The 27975-nt window shown below is 41.5% G+C and overlaps 1 protein-coding gene across 10 annotated transcripts in view; it reads right to left on the bottom strand.

Moving 5' to 3' along the window:
- The window catches only part of CUX1 (cut like homeobox 1), a 325959-nt gene that overhangs the window by 100198 nt on the left and 197786 nt on the right, over positions 1-27975 (bottom strand). The gene's annotated exons all lie outside the window — the stretch shown is intronic.

Below are 27975 nucleotides of genomic sequence, written 5' to 3'. Positions count from 1 at the left end.
CCATGAAATATTCTATTATTTCTTCTCTTGCTAGAGTGTTTGAAGTGAAAACCAAACCCCACTAAAAGCTGTACGTTTTACAAGGTAGAAGCTTTTACCAGCCATGAAAGAGCCCTCAAAGCTCCTATGCCATCTATAAAACAGGAGTTTAAACAAGAACACCCCACTTCTCAGTTCAGTTACTGATGGGAAATGAAAACTGCAGAAAGGCTCCGTTTTCCTTTGAAGATCAAGATAAGTGATTTCGGTTTGAGCAGTGTAACAAGCAAGCAAATTCAAGAATTGGTAACGTGGAAGCAGCTCAGTTCTAAATACAATCCAATCCGATAAAAACCCTAAACACCATGAAGCTCTTCACTTGCAAGCAAGAAGAATCTGAACTTCACGATTAAAATCCAGTTGATCCAACTCCTTCATTTAGATCCCAGCTTAAAGAGCCAGAAACAACAACTTTTTTATTAACATGACAAGTTGAATGGTTTGCCAAATCTCATGGCTACAGCCCCCTAAACACTGAAACTTACTGAACCTTGAAGGAAACTGCTGTTGGATCCCTTATACATGGAAGAACTGAAAAATACAGATGACACTTGTGAAATTGCAGTCAGTGGCGTGGCCAAGAAACCTCACTAGTGGGGCAGATGAGTATTCTGGTCTGGCAAAAACCAAACACCATTTCTTCCCACACATTCGTTTTCTTTACAAACATGTCTAAGTTTCCTGGTCAGGGCAAAGGGGCTATGGAGCCACTGGGGCTTGTTAAAACGTTCTAATTACCAAAACGTTTACACAGGCAATTTCAACCTAAAAGCAGACATTATCAACTCCTGTGCAGTTATGGTTAAGTAAGGAAAAACCATAAATCCTACTTGTAACATGTATCTGTGATTGTCACGGAGCAGATTTTGGCCAAATTAGGCAAACATTTTACCCTTTCTAAATTACAGGCAGCATAAGCTAGGACTTTGCTAACACCAGGCAAAATGGGAAGAGTTATTTGGGACATTTTCAGGGGAAAGAAAAGAAGGGGGGACAAAACATTAAAGGGTGGAGGAGGAGCAAAAAGCAGTGCACTGAATTCTGTCAAGTTTCAAGGCAGTTTCTATCAGGGAAGGTTCCTGGGTCTAGGAAGTAATTTCAAATCACTGAACACCATTAAAATTGCCTGCAGCCCAGTGATCGCGGCATTCACTCGGGGCACATGTGCGTTCCAGCATCTGAAGAGCCTATTTTAGTTTTTCTTTAAGCAAAACAGAAGCATGACAAATTTGCTACCCAAATTCAAGACTCTTTTTAAGATCTGCTGGTAGATGCCCTCATCTAATCCCTGCATCTCAGTGACCATGCCAAGGTGCCCTTGCTGCTGGCTTGCATAGTTTCCAGGGAAGAAAGAAGAACCACACAAGCTCTTAGAATTTTTCCATTGGAAACCAATATAACCCCCCCACTAATTTTCTTGCACCTTATAATTATCACTACACCCATAGTTTAGGTATTTTTGGAATTCATAATGATTCTAATGCAACAAACATCTAACAGATAAAGCCGCTGTTACTGCTAACACAACCTCCAAAAGTAAGAGACACAAAGGTTGTACAGAGAAAGAAGTTATTTCCACACAACCAGTACAGCATGTCAAAGGGCAAGAACTCACACTTTTTACTACTAAGTTCTTAAATCTACTTTTCAAATTGCAAGAGCTATAGGTTAATATTTTCTTTCACAGGAACCCTCTACGGATCTTCAGATCAGATAATCCTTTTTCCAATGTCATACAAATCCAGGCCGCTTGTAAAAGAATTCCTCTGTTCGGGGATTCATAAATCCACCAACTTTAGTAATGAATTGGGTGTTTCCTTTCCTAGGAACTCAACTGAAGAAAAAAATCCTCTCTCTGCTAAGCAGCAAAACACTGAAGGCTTTAAATTGAGAGATCAAAGAAAGGCTGGCTTCAGGTGCTCAGTGATTACCCAGTACGTCACTGGGACTAATCTGGGGACTGGTTAAATGTCCACTGTACAGTGTCCAGACCCCTTTCTGCAGTTATTCTATACTAAATCAAGTTCCTCCCCTAGCAAAAAGGAGCCTCAATGCCAACTAGTTCAGGATTTGGGGGGGTTTTATTAGAATTAATTCTTGTTTTCTCTCATTTCTAACCCTGTACCCATGCAGAGCTCTGCATAGAGATTCAAGATGAAAAACTAAACCAAGCCTCATGCAAAGACCTCTCATTAAGCACACCAGGTTAGTGTCAGGATCAAGTACCAGGATCAAGCAGTTGCACCAGCTGCAGGTATGATCTTCCAATAAACGATGTCTTAAGCGCTTGGAAGATGTCAAGTGATCATCAAATATTGATAAAGGTTAAAGAAACTGCTTATAAAGCCCATGATATTGAGCAATACTTGGACAATACAAGACAAGATTTATCTCGATCGTTAGAAGGAAAAGATCCTATAGAATAAAACATTTTTCAGTCCATAGGAAAACTGTTTTCCAAGAAAACCTGCTCAGCACTTTGTTCTTCTCTTTCATGCTTAAGTCAGGATTTCAAGGATGAGGTAAGAAAATTATGTCTGCAATTACAAAGTTTTAAACACAATAGAAATCAGCTTTTTTGCAGTGATACACCAGAGAGTAGAGTTTCTAAAGATCAGCAGTGTTGTCTTAATCATTCCTACAGAGGGAAGTTGATATGAGTGACAGTAATTCATATGCTCAATAAAATATAAAGAGGAAAAATAAGAACACTATATAATAGGTAACATCAACTCATGGAACCCCAGAGCTGTTAATTCCCATAGTGTTACACATACATGACACTGGCTCACTTTGAAAATATGAAGAAGAAAGCCTAATGTAAGCAGCTGGAATAAAGAAAAGGCACACTGGTAGCCCAATATACGGTACACCTTTGTTACATGATGACAATACCATTTTCTTATTGTGGCACATATTTACGTATATTGTACCACAGCCAGTATGAATCTTAGCTCCCCATACTGCTCAATCCCTCATTTAAACACCTCTTACTCAGCTTTCTTTGTGTTTTCATTGTGCTTTTCTCTCCACAAGAACAGGTCTCTTGTGAACTTCATGTCCAGCCATCATGCTGTCCATTACAGATAGGAAAAAAACTGCAGTAAAACCTTTTTCTCCTAGTCTCACGATCAAACATGTCCTCTTCCACAATGCATTTTTACTTTACCCCACAAAAGCCCTGTGAGTAGTGTTAAAATCAGTAATAAGGAGTGTTCAGATGTGCATCATTCCGGGTTTCCTCCCACCTCAGACCACTGGTGACAATCCTTTGAGCCACAGAGGCCTTCAAAGAAATTTGCTGAAACATGAGAGAATTTCTGCACCTGAAATCTGCAGAATAACCTTGTCTAGACAGACCTAAAACTTGGTTTCCACTAACTGCTGAGGGAGCTGGTGAGAAGTCTGCAACCTAGAGCTGTGGGCTCCTGCTCCTCCTTGTTCTACTACTGGCAGGCAGAGGAGTTCAATTCAATCCTGCAACTGAATTCTGCTGTAATCATCCTGACCTGCCTTTAGAGACTACTGAGAAAAGGAGAAGAACTTTCGGATATTTAATTTTCGTTGTGTTTATGCCTGAATCCCACCTGCATCAATGTCCTGTGATTGAGACACTCCACGAGCATCAGTACAAAGCCACCACGTTTGCAGGACTAAGTCCTCAGTGTGAGGACCACAATCTCCAGGTTCAGGTTATGCTGAATATTCATGCTCAGAGGAGCAGATTTAGACAAACATTTCCAGCTGCCTTCCTGGCCACTGCCCATCTGCGCTGTGCTGTGCCCTGGGTAGCAGCAGTCCCTGCCTGATCCAGTACTGCGGCTCTGAGGTTTTTCTAACAATGGAAGATGACACAGATGCAGCAAACTCTCCATTTCCTAGTGGCCTCTGTTACAAATTGAAAGAGCTTGCTGCAATTCCCCTCTCCTGACTTCAGCTGATTCAATAACACACCAGAATTTAAACACAGACACCCTTCCCTCACTTGCACACAAAGCATATCAAAAGCACGGAATTACTCCTGACTTGGCCTTGAGCAGCCAACATGATGTCAATTTTACATGTTTTATAAAGCAACAGCATGTAGAAAGTGACTCAAATGCAGGTCATATCAAGCATGTGACCCACAGAGCAATCAAAGACTGCCTGAAACTGTCGTTCAAGGTTCAATCATCTTCTTGCAGAAAAATGAAACATCTGTGGCCCAGAGAATTAAGTTATGTATTGCATAATTCATCTGGTGTCTGCCACAGCAGCCATTTTAATGCTCTAGTGATAAACATGTTTGATTATTTTTGTTTTGTTTCCTGTTGCCTCCATGGTATTTCTATTTATCTACCCATAGTACAACGCACAATGGAGATAACAAATATACAGAGCAGTGCTACAGTCGGCTGATAAGACGTGGGAAATCGACAGCGTTATTAATCACATTAAGGCAGCGTCGTTATTAAACCTGAGGTTCCCTGTAATTGTACTCACTTTGGTTCTTTTGGGTACACTCTGTAGTTAGATTCGATGATGAAATCACTGTTTCCCAAGGATCCAGGATGAGCTTCAGAGGTCTTTCTAACAGAAAGCTGCTCTCCTCATACACAAAGCAAGTTTCCCACGTTCTCCATCCCCTCACTTCTTTTTGCTCCTGACAAAAGCAGGAGGAACATGCGGCTCCTACCAGACAGTGCACAGGATCATTCTGTTCCCTTATTCCATTAGTGGGTTTGTGGTCCGCACTGTGAGAAACCCTAATCCAAAACATCCTTTGCAAGTCATTTTGGGCAGTCATTATTTTATTTAATGGTAGCTTAGTTCAATTCACTCCCAAACTTGTAAAGCCTAAAACCTTCTCACCTGCCATGAACCTCCCTGACTTTCAGAACATGTCCCTGCAGAGCAAGTGGGAATTTTCAAGCTCTGAATCCATACCCTGCTCCCTGGGTGTTTATTCCTGTTGCAATTTCTGCAGCTGACAATTTCTGCAGTCTCCTCACAGACCTTTAGACTCAGTTAATGTGTTAAACAATTAAACAGAGCCGCTATCATTTGTGCCAAATTTAACTGACTTGGTTGATAGCAGCTTACTCCAAAAAGGTTCTGTGCACTGGCCGGATGGAAGCAAGCGTCAGCCTCTGAAGTGGTGCAGTCAGACATATTCTTACCCATTTTAATGATTTGGAGTCTATAGGATTCCCACAGCGAGCAAAATCCTCATTGTAAAGCAGCAAGCCAGCACTACTGCAGAACCTGATTTGGCAGGACCAGAGGTTTACCTGGCTCCCTGAGAGCTCACACGCTGTTTCCTGTGATGCGCCACATGGAGGCGAGTCAGTGGATAAAACAACACATCCTCCCTTAAGCCCAAATCCAAATAAAGCACTGTTTCCTATCAATTGTTCCTAAAAGTTGTTTAGACAGTATCTATTGTAATAATATAAGCTGTCCCATCTGTGGTTTGTATCTGCCCCCCATTGCTACTTCCTCCCGCAGTATTTCCACTCTCTTATCCCCTAAATGTCATCTCTTCACCTCCCAGCCCACAAATGGAAACATGGATTATGGATGCTTTCCAGGAACACATACGTGGCTGATCAAGTAGCAAGAGAGAGGCAACTGCTGCTCCCTCAACCTGCAGCCCTCTACTCAAAACCGTCTTTCCTATCCATTCCTAATTCCTACAAGATTCACCAGAGCTCCCTGTGCTGGGGGTTTCTAATGCCATTAATTACTGCTGAAGACAATCATCAGCTTCCAAGTTAATTTAGGAGAGGAACTGACGAACTGCAAACTGATCACTGGCAGTAGAACAGACCACAAGCTCATGGAAGCTTCATTTCCTTAGGAAGTCGGGCTAAGGGCTGTGGTCAGGCAGGGCTGCTGCTGGCTCCATGCACACAGACACACAAAACAGGCTGCTCTGCTCCCTCTGCACCAGAGCACAACTTGCCAGGTTTTGTTTTACCTGAAAAAGATGTCCATTAAAGCATAAAGTGAGAAATTCCTTAAAGACCGTGTCTTAACTCTACAAGTCACATAAGCTGTTTTTAATAACTGTTTCTTCAAATAAATAGTAATAGATAGTTTGGCACTTTCGATACAGCACCTGCAATAATTTACTTAGCTTTACTGATGGAGTTAAAATGGATCATTTATCCAAAATTAGAAACCTTAATTGCACGCATCTGAGGTGTCATTCTTTTTTATCAGAATGGCAGTACTTCAAACTGTGAAGAATCAGCAGGAAGAATTGTCTGTGCTTTGATTAAAGATCCTCTAAAAATACACACAAATATTATAACTTCATAATGTCACTAAAGTCACAATGTGTAAAATCAGTACAAATACCTTGTCAAGGTCAGGGGGGTTCTGGATGTTATTTTTTGTTTTTACAATCACCATGTCCCACCTGAAAAATTACTTTAGGTTTTGAACATTTCAGCCCCTGAAATGAACAATCTTCTTCCCTCATTCTACTTCAATGCTAAAATCATGTATTTCTGTATGTTTGTTTTCTTTAAACCAAAAATAACCTCAGAAATTGGACACTGTTCCAAATTTTTACTATAGCAACACACATATTCCAGATTCATCTTTAGGAGTTTCTTTCCGGAGACACTCAGCATCTCTTCTTCTCCTTAACTACAGAAAGAGCTAAAGAGATTAGGAATTAGGTATCTATTCATTTCTCCCCCTACTTATTCTGTATCTCTGTCCGCCACAGGAAGAACTTATAAAATGCTTTCCTCTATCTCGCCTCAGTCTGCGTTCAGTGAAACAGATTTAAGTCAGTTTGAAAATAAAACAGCACAGTAAGCAATTTCACGTACAGGTGTCATTCCACAAGCATGTAACAAGGGAAAATTACTGTTTACCACCACAGAAATGACAGACCATCAGCTCCTACCTTGTGGAGAATGGTAATTTTCCAGTGGCCTGAACATGTATTAAGGTAAATATAACAGACTAAAGAAGAGAAATCCATACTTGTTTCAATCTCAGCTGAAAAGCTCAAGTTCTCCAAATTATTTATCCCTTTTACCTGGTCTGACTTTTAACTGGTACTATGGAACATAAGACAACATCCTATGTGGCCTTTTGAAGGATTTACTGGCATGAAACAAGATAAGTACGTCCAATAGGCCAATAATCTCCAATTTACTATTTCTTACCAAGCTGCTTACATATCCCTCCCAATCACATTTACTAACAGGCTCCAAGTACTATAATATCCTGCTTCCCTGCACTGTCAAATGTACCTGTAGAATCTGGTCTGATGATGGACAACAAAAAGGCATTATTTAGGGACAGAATCTGGGTAAAAGCAACTAATTTTTCCTTTATCTGTGTAAAGGACATGCACATCATGCAAAAGAAAAGCTAAACATGACTCTGCAGCCACACAGCATTCAAACGGCAGATGGATTTGGGGAATGCTTTAGATGCTTTTGGCTTTAGAAGTGAATACAGGTGATGTGCCAGTTCTCTGCTGGCTACTCAAGCAAGTATTTCCTTCTGGCTATTGAAGAAAACAGCAGTACATGGTCTCTGATAAAGGCAACTAATGTTCTTCTATCCAATAAATGGACTGAAAATAGCATAAAGCATGATGGCAGACGTGTTTAGTGTACTGTTTGAGTAGGTTCCCATGAGCTATGCTGAATATTAACAACTAGGATGATTGTTGTCTTTCTAATCATGCATCCAATTACCAATATGGCTTCCTCTCTTCCCAATTTGTTCCAGCTTTGCTCTGAATGGAAACACGACTTCTGTCAGATTGCACTCGTGTCACCATTGTGCAGTTTCAGTTTATAGCTATCAATAGCATGAATCTTGCTGACCTGAGTGACAAAGCTGCAAAGAAAAAAAAACCAGGCAGAAAGAAACAAAGGAGGGAACTAGAGATCACAGAATAGAGAAGACAGACTGGAGGAAGAAGCAAAAGCAGATATTGCCTAAATCTGCACAACCAGCACCACTTCATTATTACTTAAGGGAGAATGATGCCTGAGACACAGAGCAACCTGCTTGTCTTCAGATGAAAAAGTTGCCTTCCTCTCCCTTCCTGCTCTCAATCCAGTGGGGCCCTCAGGAGTTCTACTTGGTCGAGAAGCTCTGCTGGTGTCAATCAGCGCAGCTCCACTGCAGTTGCCTGCACCAGCAGAGCATCTGGTGTATTTTAGTTTTACATCTCTGCTGAGCGTATGAAGCTGTTCAATTCTTTTCTAACTCAAGCCTCCCATTGGATGGGATTAGGAGAGGTGCTCACTAATATGACTGACAGATTGCCTATCTACACAGAATCTAAACTAGATAGAGAGCAAAATGACTTTAAACAATCCTTTGTGGTAAACCCTAACAACACTGGGCACTACTGCAAGCCCTTGGAGGACAACAGCGCAGTTGTTTCTAATTTAACCTTTTACAATTTTATTTGCAGAACCACTTTTCAAATTCTCTATTTCCCTTTCAACAGTCGCTTAGCCTTTAAAATACTGCTGAAATAAACCAGCTTTGGGCTTGACTAACACTGTAGTCTGTGGTATAGAGCTATTTGATTATGCTGTTTCAACAGTTAATACAACAGCATCAGTGTTTCTACAGAATGGGAGTTTGAACCGGAAATAACAGTTTTCTGTTGCTAACGAAAATTCCTCAACATTTCTAAGATTCAAAGATAGACTAATGTCAGAAGCCTCTTCAGTGGATGAAAACCATCCTTCCTAAATGTAACAGCTGTAGCAGAGAAAGGAGGTCAGATGAACCTTCTGGATTTGCCTGTTTTTTTCATGGAGCTCTAGTCCATTAGCCAATGGGTCTTAGAGCCACAAAACCAACATTTGCTTAATGACCAAATTCACATTGTTTAGACCTTTAATGGCCAAACCTCATTCTCTGGTGATTCCCTGACCTTGGGAAATATAAGGATAAGCCCGTAACAACATCAAGCGTCACCCCTCCACCTTGCTCCCCTCTCCCTCTTCCTGCAGCACCCACATTTCTCCAGGGGTGACACCTCTGCCCAGCTCCATGGTCTCACCTGCAAGACCTGGTGAACCAGGATGATCTGTACCTGTCGAGCTGAACACACAGGCAGTGTGGGGACCTGCATACTGGGCTCTGTGCTTGATGGGACACCCTGGAAAGACAGAGTCTTTGCAAAGATGCAGCTTCCCTGTCTTCAATTTATTGGGCTCAGTTGGGTACATAGCTGGAGCATGAACTTGTACATAGGCACAGCCACAGAGCAGGGGAATGTCCCCTTCTCCCCTAAGTTTGTGCCATCAGTTATGGCACTGTATGGGTAAAAGTTTAAAACTTTCCAAATAAAGCCTATCTAGTCTTGTGCTATTTTCTCAAGGCTTAGCTCCTTTTATGGCATTAAGTAGTAAATCAGTAATTCAGGGATCCTTACTTTGCTGCTGAAGTGTTATACAAACAGAGAGGATGGGGCCAGACTTGCTGGCCCCTTGCTGCACACAGCTCTGCCTCCTCCCCCCTGCCCTGCCTTCACTTGCAGGTTGTTGTAGTGCATCATCTCTCCAAGCCATGTCCTGAGGCATGAAACAAGAGTTTGTTAGATATTATACCAGAAATAAGACCAGCCTGCTGTCACACATGCAAAAAAGGTGCAGGAGGGTCTGTTCTATATGGGCAGGATGCACAAATACATTGTAAAGGCCACAAATCTAATCCAGGGACTATTTATCTTTAATTTGTTCCCAGAAATGAGGTCTTCCATGGGCAGTGGACATGTAGCCTATTTTAGGGTATCTGATACAGCTAACCTTACTGTAGTACCAATACTGTGCAGGTGGAAAATCAAAGGGAATGGGAATTAACAAGGAAAAAAGTGTGTGTGGAAAGGTAAAAGAAGTTTAGTTAATACAGCAACAAAGTGTCAGAAGTAAAAGTAAGGCTTATCTCCCATACATTACACAGGAAGACTCTTAAATACCGACCTGGGTGGGAGCTGGCGTGTGCCCGGCACGTCTCACCACTGCCAGTTGAGTGCCTGGCACTGCACTGCCGCATCGCTGATGGCGAGGGGCTGACAAAAATCAATCCAGCGGGCAGCAAGACAAGTAAGTCATCAGTATGACAACTCAAATATGGTTTTGATCAATAATAGAAAATTAACTCGTACTCCTTTGCCAAGAAAATAGATTATTTAATCAGAGTACAGACAGATAGAGCTGTTACGTAATCAAAGAAAGCTCACTCTGCTATATTTAGTGGGCACTGTCTTGCAGTGAAGAGGGCAAAAGTACACCATTATCAGCTACAAGCCCTTGCTGAAACGGTTTTCTGATGAGTTAAGCTGGTCCGACATACTTAACATCAAGATGTTGTATATTTAAAACTGCAACGAGTACGGCAGTATGAAAGCAATGAATAGGGAAAAGACAAGAAAGTCACTGCTGTTCTATGGACAGTTATCCAACAGGGTTAAAAAGATCAAGTCCCAGCTAAAACTTAGACACCAGGGGATCTACAACAGTGATTTCTAAACTTTTTAACTTTCAGACTACCTGGAGTTTTCCATCAAAGGATGAAACAGTAGTATAGCACATTTACAGTTTATGACTGGTTGCCTTTCACGGTTATTTCTGTGATCTCTTAGCAATAACCAGTGGAATTGCAGGAATTTGCAGAACACACAGAAAATCACTGATCTAGACCATCGACACAGAGCTCACTTAATACTTCTGCAGCCTGACTGGCCACACTGTGCGTAGCTAAGAGCCTTCCACCATTTCTGAATCCACAGTATCTTAATTAGAAGCTCAAAGAAATGTCTGTCCATGGACAGTCCCCCAGATGTGAACAACACTGCCATCAACACGATCGTCTTTCCTTCCCTCCAGCTTCCCCCACAAACAATAAACACTAGGGAAAAAGTGCAGTCAATGTTGAAGTAAAGCACCTCTAGCTTTTATGGTTTCAGATATGGAAAAATTCAAGTAAGGCATCAGAAAAAACAACAGTTAAACTAAGGGCTGGTTTATAGCCTTCATAAAAGTGAAAGAAACTCGCCAGTTCCTTGCAGGAACATGAATAAAAAAAATGTTTAATAGAATAGCCAGTGATTAACACTGGTAACTACCATTTCTTGCATTGTTTTAGGTACCAAAACCAACAAGCAACCATACCCACTGGTATCTGCATCAGGTTTATAGAGCTGTTTCATGCGGCGAGGGTGTCTGGCCGCAACTTCCCTCTGAGATGCTGAATGCAAAGAAGTCATGGAAGATGGTGATTCTGCAAAGTCAGGCCTTTAGGGTCTATTTTTCCCTGGGATGTGCATTTTAGACATTTACAACATGCAGACAAAAACTTCTTGGCGATCATGGCATTTTAGAAAGATAAGAAAATGAACAGTATGAACTGAAATCAAAGACTGCTGCTTCAGTGCACAGATACCTTAAAGATCCCTCAAGTGTTTAGGAAAGTTAGGGGGGAAAGCAAGCACTATGCCCATTAAAATAATAATAATAAAAGATAATTATAGCTAGCTACAAATGTTAACAATTTAATAGCTACGGGATCTGAAGTACTGTAAATGACTAATGCATGCGGCAACTGTATTCGCAACCGCGTACAAAACAAAGCCCTTAAAAGTAGATAGCTCTGGAAAAAAAGGGATAAACTGTTTTATAACATAAGCTCTGAAGCACATGACATTGAGAATGTCTCTGTATCATCTTCCTTTTGTGACTGGCAACAAGAACATCTCCTTGATTTGCTAAGATGATGAAAGACCACAATGCTTGATTTGGGAGCTCCAGATACCTGCATGATTAGAACAACAATGCTGTATCTTTATTGATGCTGTACCTTTATCAGTGTTGGAGAAGGAGTCATGATGAGTGAATTTTTTCTCTCTGCACAAAAAGTCACAACATATTTTAAGGCAGTCACCCATATGTAAAGCCAAGGCAAGACTGCTGATGAATGTAAGTGACAACAAACTGGAGTAACTACCAAACTCTGCTGATTATTCACTAAGTGCCTCTTTGTGTGCATATTTCTTGCCAGCAATATTCAAAACCACAACTTTAATCCTTACCCGCTTGCTGTGACTACAGTTCTACTTTTAATAAACTATCAGCATTTCCCCCGAATAATTAATGAAATAGGAGCATAGAAGTCAATTCATTCACCCATGTCTTGTAAACAAATACTAATGTGCTGTTTATTTTATTCAATTAAAAGAGGCTTATGCACACAGAACTGAGTAGCCCCCAGTTACGGGTTCAAGTTCCTTGTTAAAAAAGGACTTTTCTGCCTCAATCTGTGCATGATGTGGTGAAGACCAGAGCACCAGAGGGTGGGCCCCACCGGCAGGACAGCCCGAGCCTGGAGTGAGAACACGGAAACACTTCCTTCTCCAAACATGCCCACATGGAGATCATCACTTATCTTCCTAAACAAACAGCAGCACAGGTCACTCCTTCCTGACCCTGGGTACGCACTTCCAACTGCCACCAGATAATGAACAATGTCCTTCAGGCTCGGTGGCAGGGGCTCTGGACACCTATTTATCAAGCAGGGATTGAAAGGAGAAGTCATAGCAGCAGCCTTCTGGCCCTCACTTCCTTTGTGGATGGCCTGCTATTGAGCTAAACCCAGCAGCTTTATTAGCTAAAGCTTACAGTGTATTTTCTATCATCAAAGCCAGAAATTCTGTTAAGTAATGCTTCCATTCAATTTGCTCACGATGCTCTCTGTTGATGAACTATCTGATTTCATGTAAATATGATTAAATAAATCAGACAATGCCAGGCTGTTATCAGTCTCAAGAGGTTCTAGTTCAAGATGGAATATACTTGCCCCTGATACAGGGTTAACCAATGTACAAGGGGGTTAGAGGAATTCGCTTGCTTAAACAAAAATATTGTCTGTACCTATCATGCCTACTAAGCAGAACAAAGGCACTAACTATTGATAAGGAAAAGCAGACACCTGGTTCTATTGATAAGGAAAAGCAGACACCTGGTCCTATTGATAAGGAAAAGCAGACGCCTGATTCTACTGATAAGCAGCTATTGATAAGGAAAAGCAGACGCCTGATAAGGGGGAGAAGCAGATGGTTTATGGCTGGGACACCGACCAAACCCTAAGGCCATACCTGAAGACTAAAAGGTGAAAAGTTTAAGAAGAGGAAGACTCACTTACTTCATCTTGAGACCCCTGCCCATGACCAGAGGGGGGCACTGCGCAGGCGTGAAGGACCTTCTAGCTCATTATAATACGAAGCAGGGACAGATACTAAATATATATAGGCGTATCGAGTAATCTAATGCATATGTATACCTTAAGAGGATAAATGTAGAGGGAAAACGACCCTGGGTGTGCGTACTTTGGAGGAACTATCCCCATGCACCTCAGCGCTGAATAAAAAGCATACCTACTTTACAACTTTAATGAGTTGTGGAGTCAATCCATGTATCACCCCAATAAAAACAACTTGAACTAAACCTTGCGCATTCTAGATTTTCATTACCTTCTTAACCTCAAAACCCCTCTGGTTGCCTCCTTAGTTTTGTTAACATGGGTCTAATATCAGAATTACAGATTTTGAATAACCTGCCACAAATTCGAAGGCTTTTGTAGAACGTGAGAACTGAAGAGGAAGGGAAGAGAAATGAAACACAGGAATAAAGATGGAAACATTCCTGCAAAGTATCTTGACTTATTTGGAGCTCACAGCTCTCGGAACACAGAGGGATCAGGTAGCAGGAAACTGAGTGCTGTGGCTGACATTTTTAGATACCAGAAATCAAAAGGAACAACTCTGAAATCCAGGCCATTTATAATCAGTTGTCTACACGTGATGTTACAGGTGTAATCTTAAGTAGTCCAAGTGTTAAATCTTCATCTGCTGTGCAGAAGTTCACGTTACACCATTCTCTTTGAGAAAGAAAAGAACATCAGCCAAAGAATACAGTGACCCCACGCCATGTATGCTTGTAAAATAAAAAAGACTTTATAAAAAAGATATCAGTTGAAAAGCAGCATGATTAAGAAAAGGAACTGTGTCTTCAAGTAACAATGCCACCCCCCTCTGTTCCCCGCCAAACTCATTCTGAACTAGTAACATGATTCCTGTAGATGACAGTTACCACCTCCAACACAACTATACAACAGAAACTGGTTTCTAACTTCCAGGAACTAGGGAATGATATGCAAAGGACAGGATTGTTTTTCCTGAGAAATGACTTACTCTCCATGAAATTAGCTTCAGACAGACCACCAAAACCCCCTCTTCCCTTCTACAACAGGTTGTCAGTCGCTTTGTCTTTATGTTAGGTGCACGTCTGGACAGGAGGCACGAATTTTATGCCTATATAACAAGCTCCCAGTCCTCTTCTCCTGGAGCCTTTTGGCACAGGGTGAAGGATCTCCCAGCCTACGCACTTCTGTGATGAAACACATCTGGAGCTGCAGTCCAGGGATGGAGCTCTTCCTGCCCTCGGAACAACTGCTGCCACTAAGGCAATGCTGAGTTTGCACTTAACGAAGAGATTAAGGCTCATCCGCACCATGAAAGGAGCTTTGTTGCAAACAAATTTCGCATATGAAATGGCAGACAATGAAGCAGCTGAATGCTGAGACAGAGAAGTGTTGGTATCTTCAGCAAGTTAGGGACAACGCTGAACAACTCCGCTTTAAGCAGAACATTATTTTCTCTGGTATCATTCACAGAAGCTCCTGTTTAATTAAAACTAAGCTGCTTAAGCCACTGAACTGGCAAACAGCTCTACCAAATGACTTGTCAGTCGTTAGCATTCAAATAGCAGGAGTTGTTTGTTGTCACACTCAGATGGCAAGTTGCAATGCTAATAATGTGCATTTCCCTATTGGCTCCACAAATCCAAACCAACCCAGGACTGTAAAGTTATTAAAAGTGCTACTGTATGTTACTGAGGAATACTTCCTTACCATCATCTTCAGAGACACCTACATTATGCAATCTGCTGCAATTTAACTACTTCAACTTCTGCCCTGGAAATGTAAGCCATTCAAGTCATTAACTTGCATTTTTAGAAGTAGAACATGTATTAATTCCTACTTTGAGCCCCAAGTTTAAAAGCAAGTCCAGACACAGCCTCCTGATTCAGATCCTGTATATCTCAATATCAATAACTATAATTAAAAATCTTGGGGCAGTTGCTTATCCCTAGGATTTGGGTCAAGACAAGGACCACGAGGCAGAGGCATCTCTGGAATTCAGGTTGGGAGACTGCTCCTCTGCAGCCTTTATCCCCTTCCCCTAGATGGGAAGGACAGTGATGAGGAACTGGAAACAGTTAAACACACTGAATTTGTTGATCCTCTTACTTCCTGTGAGTCATGCTCCTCAACTCTACCACTATGCATATAAAAATCTGCTACAACTCATTAAACAAATATTTCCACTTTGGCTCAGTGAAATCAGAAGACTCCCACATTAAAGCACCACACAGGTAAAACAATGAAAAATGCTGTACTGATTAAAGTTGCCCACTCCAGTGAGTGCCCATGCTATGGGGCAGCCAGTGGTAATAACAGCATTATTACTATGACTGATGCTGAATGCATCTTTTTTCCTTTGGTGTGGTCTCCAGGAAAGAAGACTATTTCCATTCATCACAGAATGACCTAATGGATAGCACTGTTCAAATGAATGGTCAGCAAATGCATTTTATGTGCTTCTATTTATGTACATTTATTTTTACAGGCTACAATGCAAGCATCAGAACAGCACTTCCACTTTTCTATCCAAGGACTGAAAGACTACCCACATTAATAAAGTCTTGCCTTACCCGATGTGCCCTTTCTCCATATGGCAAAACTGAGTCATCAGCCTTGTTTTAGGTAGTGTGCTTGACACAACAAAAATAAGATGTAGGGCTAATCACAAGCATAGCCCATGAAAACAGGAGAGTCCTTTACATTAGACAGGCTTAAACCGAATTTTCTATCAAAATACAGTGCTTTTTCGTATACGTTAATAGATGCCTAGATCTACTGAATGAAACGATGGGATCTCTGCATTTAATAACAAGCCTTGAAAACCTTAATCTCATGAGTCAGTAATAACAGTGGAGGAAGTAAAGACAATCCTGAGTCTATAATCAATAAGACAAGCTGCTTAAAGGACTTCATCTGAAACAAATGTGTAAATGTCTCACCAAAGCAGAGATGCTGATTTATGATTAGAAAGTGTAAATGTACTTCTGCGGTATCAGTGAAGAACAACTTGCATTTCTCATTCGCAGGGGCTCAAGGCAAATGGTTTAACATCACCAGAGTACAAACTCCTTGCTAAGTCTTTCTTTCGAATGCCATTAACACCTCTGCATGTTCCATGTCCCACCTAATTCTCTCCGGCTTACACCAGTCCTATCACAATTTAAATACATCCTACTCCTTCTCCATTATCAAAGTTAAACCTACAAATGCTGCAGTCTTCTCTAAACAAAATCCTGCCAAGATCCCTGACAAGACCAGTCCTGGCTGTGACATGCTCTGCTACCAAAAAGAACCAGGCATGAAAAACCCAGAGCCTACACAGCCAACCTTTAAAGGATTTTGAGAGCAATATTCCTCCAGATAACACATTAGGACTTGTATCGTTAATAAGTAAAGGGATGGTTTAGAAAAGCTGATGAACAGCACAGTGGCACTAACTGCAGCAAAGCAGAGTTGTCTTTATCAGGATTGCAGAAGAGCAAAAAGTCCAGACACTAACCCAAGGTAGGTGAATAAGCAGCTTTACAACAGCTGAAATTCAGCATTGACAAACATGTGCTAATGCCTTGAAGAGTCATAACCTGGAATACTTATCTACACTGCTGGGCTAGACACTTCTTACTAGGTAAATAGGGTGATGGACTAGTAAGACCACTCACACCAAATAGAGCAAAATCCCCTCAGATAGATTATCCATGATTCATGGCATAAGCAAATAAATGATACAATCTGGAAGAATATTCCTATGGCAAATTAATTTACAATGATGAATTACAGAGCTAATTTAATCCCCCCCCCCCGCTTTTTGTACAGCTATCCTACCAGCATGGGCCATTATCAGAGATCAGGCAGTAGACAAGACAGTGTTATTTTATCCAGTACAGAATAACAGCATCACCATTGATCAAATAGCCTCAAAAATTCCCATTATTAGCAAAAGAGGGAAAATACATCACAGGTGAACTGGGGAGTCAAATTCCAAGTTATTCTGATGCGTTTTCCACTGCTGGAGTATCTGGAATCTTCCCTGCCATGTCTGTATTAATCTACAGGGAAATTAACTGCTACACAGTCGGTAATGTAGGGGTTAATTCCAACTGCTGTCGAATGCCCCAAGTCTGTGCTCTGTTCATCAGAGCATTAAATCTGAAAGCTCCAGAGAGTAGTGCAGCCGTGCTGCAAGGGCTATGTTATAAAGTTCTGCATTAAAAATTCATATCGTAGGCTTGCCACAGTACTCTGCTCTGGCTGAAAGGAGAGCTGGCGGGGAAATATTAGACACCCCACTGTCTTTCTGGCAATTGGAGACATTCCTCAACAAACAGCACCTCAGGAAGGGAATGAAAGGGCAAACAAACCGTGAAACAAATCAATGAGTTCAATTATCTCTCTCTCTCTCAGAAAGGAAACTTTTCATTTTTAAGGCTGTTTCATGAAATCTTTTAATGACGGCCCTGAACAAGGATGCTGGGCACTCTGGCTGCAAACCTGGCTGCTTGGCAGTGCTCTGCGCTTGTTCTACAAGAGACAGAGATTCCCAAACACAGAGAGTGAAACACAGAGCAGGGTACAGGAACCCCTCTGCAGAACAACTCCACTGACCCTTTACATTCCCATGACCGTGTGGGATAGCAGGCTGTAGGAACTGTTCCCGCTTTCCCTGAAGTATCTCCAGCAAAGAGAGAATTTAGATTTATTAAGCTGGTTAGTTACTCCCTGGTTAAGTTATGCACCCCCTCACTGTTGGTTAAGGCTGTGTGCATTTCACAGCAATTTATGGCAACCCAACTGGTAGACGACACGGTTCACAACGATGGAAATGGGTGTTACGTTTTTATGAAAGCCATATGTGCCCCTCAGGTTATCTGCCCGCTATAACCACTGTGTTCAGGCAGGTTAATAATCCACATACCACAAATGGGGAAACACACAGGAAATGAAACATCAGTAAATACAATTTCTTGAGGAAACCATGCAAAGGAAGTCACCCGTTTCACAATCCTCCCCTGCAACTCTGCTTAGCACCAACTGTAATAGAAAGATTCACTTTTCTTAGTGATGACTTTTGAATCAAAGGAGGGAAAAGGAAGAAAATGTAAGCCACTGGACAAAAGGTGCTGTAGCACTCCCTCTGTATTTTTTTCACATATATATGTATGTGTGTGTGTGTGAATATGTATGCTTCTTAGTATAGCTGGAAACCAGACTAACTTCATCCCAGCAATCCAGGTTACGAGTGGTTCAACTGCAGGAGTTCATCCAGGAGGAGGTGTCGGAGGGCAGGTTTATCATCCTGCGAGTGCAGTCCACAGGGAACGGAAGAGATTTATGCCTGGTAGCCAGCACAAAACAAATCAAGTCCAGGCCAGCCTAAAACCCCTCACAGATAAAAAATTGTACTGGGGGCAGGAAAAAAAATACACTGTTCAGTTGATAGTTCATTAGTTTGAGGGAAAGAATGAAGACAGGCTGTATAGTTGGTGATCACAAGCAACCGAAGATCATCTATTACAAGGCACTGAAAAACTGCTGCAGAAGATCGGTAACTCTAAGGGGGTGCGGTGCTTCAGTCAAATTTGATTTTTGTTCAAAATCTGTTACTAACAGGCATTTAAAACTTGCAAGCAAGATTCAATCAGCTAGGGTTTATTCTGGGCACTAAGAAGCTGTATCTAAGCAAAATAAGGGAAGAAGCAGTCCTTTCTTCAGTGATTTGATTGCTTAGCTTTGATCCTGGCTGTAACACTGATCACATCCCTGATCAACCTCCCTGTGACTCAGTTTCTCAACCTGTTGTAGAAATGGGAGGCAAAGCTGTCACAGGCACAGAATCGCAGCCTTTGCCATGATCTGCTCCTGCAGAAACGCACCAGATAAATGTTAAGGATTAATGATATCAGGCTTACAGGACTGTAAATGCATTTGTTTGTTCAAAGCTTTACATGAATGCTAATGAAGTTATTAACAGGCCTGCATGTTGTCTACTGTTTTTCTTGGGTTTAGTGCCTGCACCATCCTGCCTTGCCCCTTCTGCTCCATGGGCTGGCCAACATCCATCTTTCCCAAATCCCTGACTTAGTGCCCAGTCCTGTTTGCTAGCTCCTTATGTTTGGGATTCTCAGCTTCTTATTCAAAGATATTCTTTTTAAAAACTTATTCAGTGACGCATATCTTTCAAAGAATGAAATCAAGATAAGGAGATTCAATTTCATCACATGAGAATCTCTCTGTGACACGAAACTGCAATCCCACATGGTATTATTGTCTGTTAACTGAGATCAGATGACATGTAAATGAGACAATATTTCTTGGGTCTCATTAAGTGATGTCTCTGGGGTGATCAGAAGGGGCTGAATCAGCCAGGACAGGCTCCTCTGACATCCACACGAGGTACAACCAGTCTGCACCCTGACCTGCTCCAAGTTGCAACTGCTTCCCAGAGAAGCCTCTAATTTACTGGGAATGTCACTGTTTCCGGGCCACTGTTTCATGGCTGTATTCCTGCCAAAACTGCTAAAACTCTGCAGACCAAAATCTCATTTTCTCGTGCAGCCAGGGAACATGCAGAGAGGTGCAAGTGCTGAGCGTGACTCCTGCACATAATGCCAAAACAGATGCTTCCTTCTCAGCTCTGCTTCCATCATAGGAATTGAGGATAAGGGTTAAAATGGAAGTCAAAGATTTCAGTGGGAATAGGCAGGAGAAATAACTGCCAAAGGTTTTAAAGCCCTTGTGAAAGCATCAGGGACCACCTGTACAAAGAAGCAGGCACAGGACTTCATTCTGTAGTCTTTACCCTGAGTAATACAAACATCCCAAACTTCCCAACATCAGCAGTACTAATGGATAATACAAACTAGGAATACTTTTATTTTTAAAGCCACCATGAAGAGGATAATGCCCGTTTCCGTAGTAAGGTGGCTTATAAATGTGGCATGACAGCAACATTTTAAGGAAGGGATAGGATCAGACACACTTAGATAAACAATTCAATGAGGTGCTGAAAACATGTCTAATGAGGAAACAGCACAGGGATACTTCCATAAAGGTTGCGCCAGATACAGCCAGTGCTCACGATGGCACACACCTTCCTGTTCTTGGAATAGGCAAACAAAAACATCACACTGGATGAATGTGAAAGCTGTCTGTATAAAACAAGGTGGGCACATGGGAGAGTGGGTCCGCCAGCTCCCACAGCGAATGTATGCCTGTCCAAAGGGAAATAAAAGCAAAAGGAGAAGGAAAAGACCATTCTTCAGGATACAGAGTTTTAGTGCTTGGGATCTTACAAAGCTTCCTGAACTTCCATTCTTGTTCAGGAGAATCACCTCTCTCCGTTAAATGAGGAAGCACAACACACTTTGTGACTCATTTTTTTTTGCCTGCACTGTCATCGCGTGGGAGTGGGAAAAGCAGCTGGAATCCATCTATAGAGCACAAGGGGAGTATCAAGTAAATGCCAGTAAGGAAAGCTTACACAGTAAGTGTGTAGCTAGGTAGGGACAACTACTGCAGCAACTGTCAGCTCCACTTAGAGCCTGATGGAGAGCTTTGCTTTGTGATTGGAAATAGGTATCCCTGTGTACTTTACAGGGCAGGTCCCGATGGAAAGAGATGAAATGTTTCTGATAATTTAAGGATTTATCCTGATTGTCTTCCCCATGATCCCAGCCCAGCAGTGGCTGTGCTGAAGGAGCCACAGCAGCACCATGTGCTCCCCCTGCTCTCTAACACAAGGCTTCACAAGAAAGTGGTGCTGTACCAAATAACTCTATTGATTTACTACTTTGGATTCAAAGAAATTAGACTATTATAACATGTAGATGTACATGAAAGAGCTGTCTGGAAACCAAGCTCAGCTGGCTGGGATATGGAAGCCCAAGGACCTTGTTCACACTCAGGGGCAGATGAGCCTTTGCAAGAAGGATGCTTCTTCCCTGTAACTTGCTCCTCTTCCTCACAAAGCCCTCACAAGCACTTTACAGAGTTCAGCTGTTCCAGATAAAACAAGCTACCATGGCAAGATGGCTCATAATACTGTTTTGCCCTTTTGTTGGACTCGCAGGAAAAGCCAATTCCTGCTGGCAGGCTGGAACTGTAGGAACGTGCTTGTGGTCCCTCTGCTCACTGGATTACAGCAGCTTGCAATAGCCTGAGGAGGTCTGGCTCTAGTGAGAGCAAGTGGGAACAGACAGGAGAGGGATGCTTCTGCCCCTTGTGATTTCATGCAGACCCACACACCGTGCACCCTGCAGCCGCTTCCATGCAGTTTCATGCCTGGGAAGGAGCTGTGGTTGCAGCTGTGGTCAGGATGACCAACAGCATGGCTGGCACAGCAGCATGAGAGCCTTTAATACAGTACTTTGCATTTACTTAAAGGTTTCCAACTAAAGATCTCATGTCAACCCAAGGTTACAGATAACAGGGTGATGACTAGAGCATGTTGGAATACCCTAAGGCTGTTTTTTTCCCTACTTTGGGCTCTTAAATAACACCAGCTTTTAGGCTCTACTAGAAAAAGGAACTGAACAGTCTCACCTGAGGTTAAAAAACACAAATACCCTGAAAGGACCTAGGGCACCTCTGTGCTACCAAAAGTTACCTGAACTAACTGCAAGCATTACAGGTCTAACAAGAGACAACAGAGCCAAGCTCCAGCACTAAGACCTACAAACTCTAAATGCTTCTTTTAGAAATGTCAGAAATGCACCCTTAGAAATACATAATACTAACTTTAAAAAAAAGTTTGTGGTTTATGATCCTCATATCTGCATATTTCAAGGCTCCAGCCAAGACCACACTTGCTCTCTTTGAGCACTACAGTCATGCCTCAGTTTCCCTACCCAAAAGACTCATGACAACATTTCACAGCAATTCAATAATGCACTCAGCAATTCACAAAGACAAGGGTTTTACAGACACGCTGCAGTTCAGTCCCCACATCATACTATCCTTGAAGCAGAAATTTGACAGAACAGGTTGGTTTGCACATCAGCTTTCAAGCCCTATTTCACACAAGGGCTTTAGATCAAAATAAGCAGCAGATCTCCAAAGTATTTTCATTCATCTTCATTTCTAGGTTTTTAAGCAAATTATTAATGTTCCAGAGTGACTTTCAGCCTGTTGACTTTTGCATAAGGCACAGTTACAACTCTTAACAAATCTCCTGTATCGTAAAATGCAGAGATTTTTTTGGTAAGACTAAGAAATTTAAGAACAAAAAAACCTGTAACAGACAAGGCTTATGAAGTTCTCCACCTCCTGTTTTTAGGGAAATGACTTTAAATACAGCAATGATTCCAGGGACCAGCATTAGAAGTTAATGACTCATCAAAAGAACAGGAAATAGGAAACTTTAAGACCTTAAAGGCACGGCAAATAGAAGCTATTTCATGTCGTGTACAACACAATCACCCTAACTACAGTATTTCATGCTCAATGGGGGGAAGCAGCATTTGAGACCATCTATCACAGTAATTATGTGATGCTGGAGGGAGCATGACTTTATTTTTTATTCAGTTTGACCCTGAGCACAGTCAAAATGGAAGACTCCAAACATCTGAGACGTGATATATTGGTACCAGGAAGCACTTCAACAGGAAAGGATTGTTAAAAAAAATTAAAGTAAATAATTCATAGGTCAAATTCAATTTTCACTCTAGATTTGGAATTATTCCCCTGAAGCCCAAGTTAACTGAGATTCGCCCCAGTGTAATAGAAGATTTCACATGAATACTTGAACTCCAATTCCATCACAGAACTTAAAGCAGAAATTCTTCATGAATTCTAAAAAAAACTACTGATCCTATGTCTTCAAGCCCAATCCAACACTCCTTCCACGCAGAAAGCCACATCTTTAAAACTTCATTCTACATTGAGGCGTGAAGAATAGGTCTGGTCAATAATGAGTAAGAAAGAGAAGCACTCTTTAACCCAAACAGCCAAAAACCACAGGCATGCCCTGCTGTTACAGTATTTTTGGTGTATAATCCACAAAATCTCTTCCTTTCCCCACACTGGAGACTGGAGTGCCCTCATGCCTGCATGCAGGTAAGCCAAGGGGGTGTGTTTCTCCTGCTGTCCCTTCCTCCCTGACACCATTGCCTACTTCTGCTCCAGCACTCCCCATCTGTCACCCACCTCTGCAGATTACTTGAGGATTTATTTTCAAGCAGGCTATAGGGATGAAACTAGGCATTACTCTGTCCTCCTACTCCTGAGCTTCTACCTATTTGTTTCATTAACTTCTGTTACATTGTGATGGCATCATGTTGCAAGCTCTTTAGGACAGAAATGGCCTTTGTAAGAGCTCCATGCACAATGCCCATCCCAGCAGCCCCAGCCTCGCTGACCACGGTTTACGACCACTGCAAGAAAATGAGTATTAAACACCAATATTGAAATCCTGTGAGTCGAGTTTTCCCATTCAGGCCCTAAAACTATGGAAAACTCCCCTTTATTGTAAAGCAGGGACTGTCAGCTCACAGACCACACTTTCATCAACTGCTCTGCTCGTTTCCAGATTTAGTTTTCATTAAAATGCAGCCCAGGATTAAAATAAGTCAGCTGGAGCTATACAGTGGGGTAATTTGCAATACTGCACCAGTGTACAGCCTTAATGATGCTACACGGCTGTGCCCTCCTGTGTCAGCCTTAGCTGTGGTGGCAAAATAATGAGTCTAATCAAGGAAAGGACAATTCTCTGCTTCATATAGTGGAAGGCAAAATATTCTTCCTGCGGAAGGCAAAATATTCTTCCTGCAAGTTACTGCAAGTAGTTGGCTTAGGACAAACAGTAAATATTAACATCTTCACTGCATTTTGTGTGCAGACACTGCTTTTAGAGCAAAAAATCATAGAGGTAACAAAACTTGTAGCAGAGCTGCTCTGACTGACAACCTTAACCTAAACAGTTTTTGCTTTGTGCTGTTTATGAAGGTTTTTTATTGCAAGAGTGGGGGGAAGTAGCTAAAATCCTCACAAGACTACTTAACATTTCCCGGTGAAAATGTAGCATTTCAGTGAAATTCGATATTTTCTTTCATCAAAGGCAGGGAGCCTCAACCCACATGTTAACAGTAATGTAACAAGCCTACTGTATGTGCTACAACCGAAGATCCTTTTCCAATTAGAATTCATTTAGGTTGGGGGGAGAGGAGGGGTTGGAGTGAAGAGGTGGCTCTGGAATTGATCTAAAACTGGAATTCAAGCCTTCTGGCTGGGAGCATTAACCGCTCAGCTGGGAATCCCAAACACTTGTTTGGACTCCGCAGCGAACCAGAAGCAAAAGAGCGATTTTAGGAAGGAGAACATTTTGTCCTCAGAAAACTAAGGAGATGCAAACAAGAATGTTTCTTTTTCCATAGAGGAGAAAGAAAAAAATTCTCTGTTGAAGCAGGAGAAAGAAAAGGTATCCGACAACCTTTAATTTTCCTGAAACTCCAGTCTGAATTTGCTTTTCAGTTCCAGCTCCGACAGAATCTCCAGATCAAACTCATGAGTGTTGGTTAAATCCAGGTTTGCTGATAGAAACGTGTGGGACAGCAAGCAGAATCAGTATCGGGCCTCAAGAGTGGATGTGCCTCTTTAATTGAAAAAGGCAGAGTAATCATTCATTTATTTAACCCAGAGATGATTATAATCTGAAAACCTTGAAATCCTCTTACACAACAACTGTTTTGGCAAGCCCCTCTGTGTTCCAACAAATATTAAACTGTGCTTGCCATTTGTCTAAGGAATCTTGTATTAATAAACATGAAGAAGAACACTTTTACCTCCCACACTCAATGACAGAAAAAAACAAAGACCAGCTGTATTCATCAATGGATCCTTGTTCTGCACATAAAGGCTAATTACATTTTACTTCAAGCCTACACATGGAAAACTTTGCTGCTGCCATCTTGTCAAATTCAGCTTCTGATATTCCAGCTGACAGACTGCACTGACTGCACATAATAAACTTCTTCTTGTCATTAACACCTTCAGCCCCTGCATGCAGGGTACCGGTGGGATGCTGGGGCCAGGGAAGGGCTGGGGCAGCACCTCTGCTGCTGCACACACAGTACCTGCTTGCTGGCAAAGGGGATTTTTATACGCTGGGATGTCAGAAGCTGATTTGACTGAAGATTTTAACTTCAGCAGCTGCTCCCATTTGAAGATCCTTGCTAGCATCAAGCTCGGATGGTCCCTCCGTACCTCACTTTGCACATACTTTGAGCAGGACATTTGAAAAGATCAACAAACAAGTTGACACAATGATTTCCAACCTTAAGATCACAAGAACCAGTCGCCAGGACAAAATCCAGACCCCTTAATGCTGATATGAAGACTATTTACTGTGTATTTCGTTTGCTTCTATTTTTTGTTGCTGCTTGAAAGATTTTCAAAGTTACCAACAGCTGAAAGACAGCTTTATTCCACAACTGAAAATCTTAAAAGCACTGTTAGCTTTAAAAAATTGACAATTATCTTTTTTTTTCCTGAAGGCACTCCAATTCATCTGCATCAAATAAGCGTCTGTAAAACCAACAATTCTGGCCTAAGATAAAAATCACATGTTTTTAAAACAGAAAATTAAAACTGGCAATACAAGTAGCTTTTCAGACTTAGATCAAAAGAGGAGCTCTTTGTAGCAAAGAATCAAACTGTCTTTCACCATTTTTATTGGTGTTTCTTCAGCCTTTCTCCCAGCTTTTACAATTAAAATAGATGACTCAATTTCACTGTCTACATTCAGTTCCCTTTTCATGTTTTTCTAGATTTCCATATTGCAAAATCGAGGCTACAAACTCCACAGATGACTGTTGTTATGCAAGCACTATTCCTGCCATAAATATCCAAAACAATGATAAAATATTTCTTCTGTTATTAGGTCCCTACAAGTTTGTTTTCACAGCACATTAGTCTGGGAGATAAAGTACATGCTTAATGTCTGCTTCAGGATTCAGCTCCACGATCACTGTATTTTAGACCCGGCCTTTGTAAATAGTTCTGCTACAGAACACAATAAACTTTTTGTTACTGCAGATGCTACTAATTTTATGTCATTCTTTATATATTAGGTAAGAATCGTATTCAAGATCATATGAAATACTTCCTCATGAATCTCCCTGACACAATGAAACGCATTAGAAATGCAAACAAACATTTTAGAGCTGATTTTTTGCTCAGTGTAACATAAATTCCAGTATTTAGGGCCACAGTATCAAAAAACGCAGCACTCTCCAAATAAAAACATTAAAAAGAGCAAAGGGTTATTAGGTTCAGTGCCTGTAACCACTGAGCCCTGATCTCTGACTGTTCCCACAGAAGTGACTGCAAGACACAGTAACAGCAACAGAGCTGCCAGCATCAGTTACATGCAGGAAAAAAAAATAGAGGCAATCTGCACTAATTTAAGGCTCCATCAGAACCATCATTAGGATGTGTCTGTTAGAGAAGGAGGAAATCAATGAGGGAGCAAAAATACTTCTGATCCCTTTATATGGAACTCAAAGGAAACTGGACTTAAAGAGCAAACCCCAAATTTACCTAAAGGATTTTCCTGAATCATGTAAAAGGTGTTTTGACTCCAAGTGCTGATTCTTAACCACAATGGACTGAATTTTGTAAGCTCCAAGTTCTTCATGTACTCAGTGGGGAATCGGGTCCTCAATGATCACAGAACCATATGATAAGAAATTAAAATTTGTTGCCAATTTGGCTAGCTTTGAAAAACCTGTATTACCTTGAGTGCCATGAGCCACACCAGAAAGCACTTACCTACAGGCTACACCAAGACCATGTCATTCCTTCCTCCATCAAGCCTAGGCTATGGTTTCTCTTGCCCCAATACAGAGACAGCCAATAGCCTTCTCTTAACCGTATACCCTATACCAGAATGGGTGGTAAGGGGCAGCAGCAAGGGTTTTCCTCTCTGTTCACCCCATCACCAGCCTACTTGGAAGTGGGGGTGAAGCTGGGCCTCTGCAGGATGTTGGCAGCGGCCACAGGGACATGATGTGCATCTTCCAACCCTTGCCTTTACAGCAGGCCAAGGGACACCCATCTGAAATGGCTGCTTCTTTCCCATCCCATTCCCAGACATAGAAATAATTCTTTGGGCTTAATACTGCTGATCATGAGAATTCCTTCTCATTAGTAACGTTCCTTAAATATGAAGGGTTCAAAGAAAAACAGCAGAAGTCTGTCTCTCTTTTGTTGTTTCCTGCAATGATTGTTAAAAAAAACCCAGGGGATAATTGGAAACAGTAGCCATTAAGAAGACAGGGATATATATTTTTGAGGCTACCTTCATGTTCTGCTTGAAAACAAGAAAATTCCACCACAAAATGCTACTCAGTAATTTGGGGTGAATTTGAGAGAGTGATGACTGCTACCCCAAAAGCAGAAAGATGCTGGGTGCCTAACAGTGAAAGAGAAATCCTTTACTAAACTAAGTTTTATTTTCACCAAGGTTGGGAGATCACAGTAAATACCTTATTTCTGAAACTGCCCTATTTCTAAATAAAATCTAAGAAATATACAGTATCAGAGGTACACGGTATATATTATACATGAGAGACGTAGCACCTAAGAATGAAACCAGGAATGCAGGAGCATGTGTGCCAGGAAAAGCATCTCGCTGGGTGGAATATGAAAACTAATAATCTCTCTATAGGAGGCCAAATTATGACCATGTTTTCCAACAAATTTGGACTT

Source organism: Pezoporus wallicus, unplaced genomic scaffold (assembly GCF_028554395.1).
Source record: "Pezoporus wallicus isolate ANWC-B61680 ecotype Strahan unplaced genomic scaffold, APGP_CSIRO_Pwel_v1 contig_8705, whole genome shotgun sequence".
Taxonomy (NCBI): domain Eukaryota; kingdom Metazoa; phylum Chordata; class Aves; order Psittaciformes; family Psittacidae; genus Pezoporus; species Pezoporus wallicus.
The sequence above is the reverse complement of the archived record's forward strand: the minus strand, read 5'-3'. Positions and strand labels throughout refer to the sequence as shown.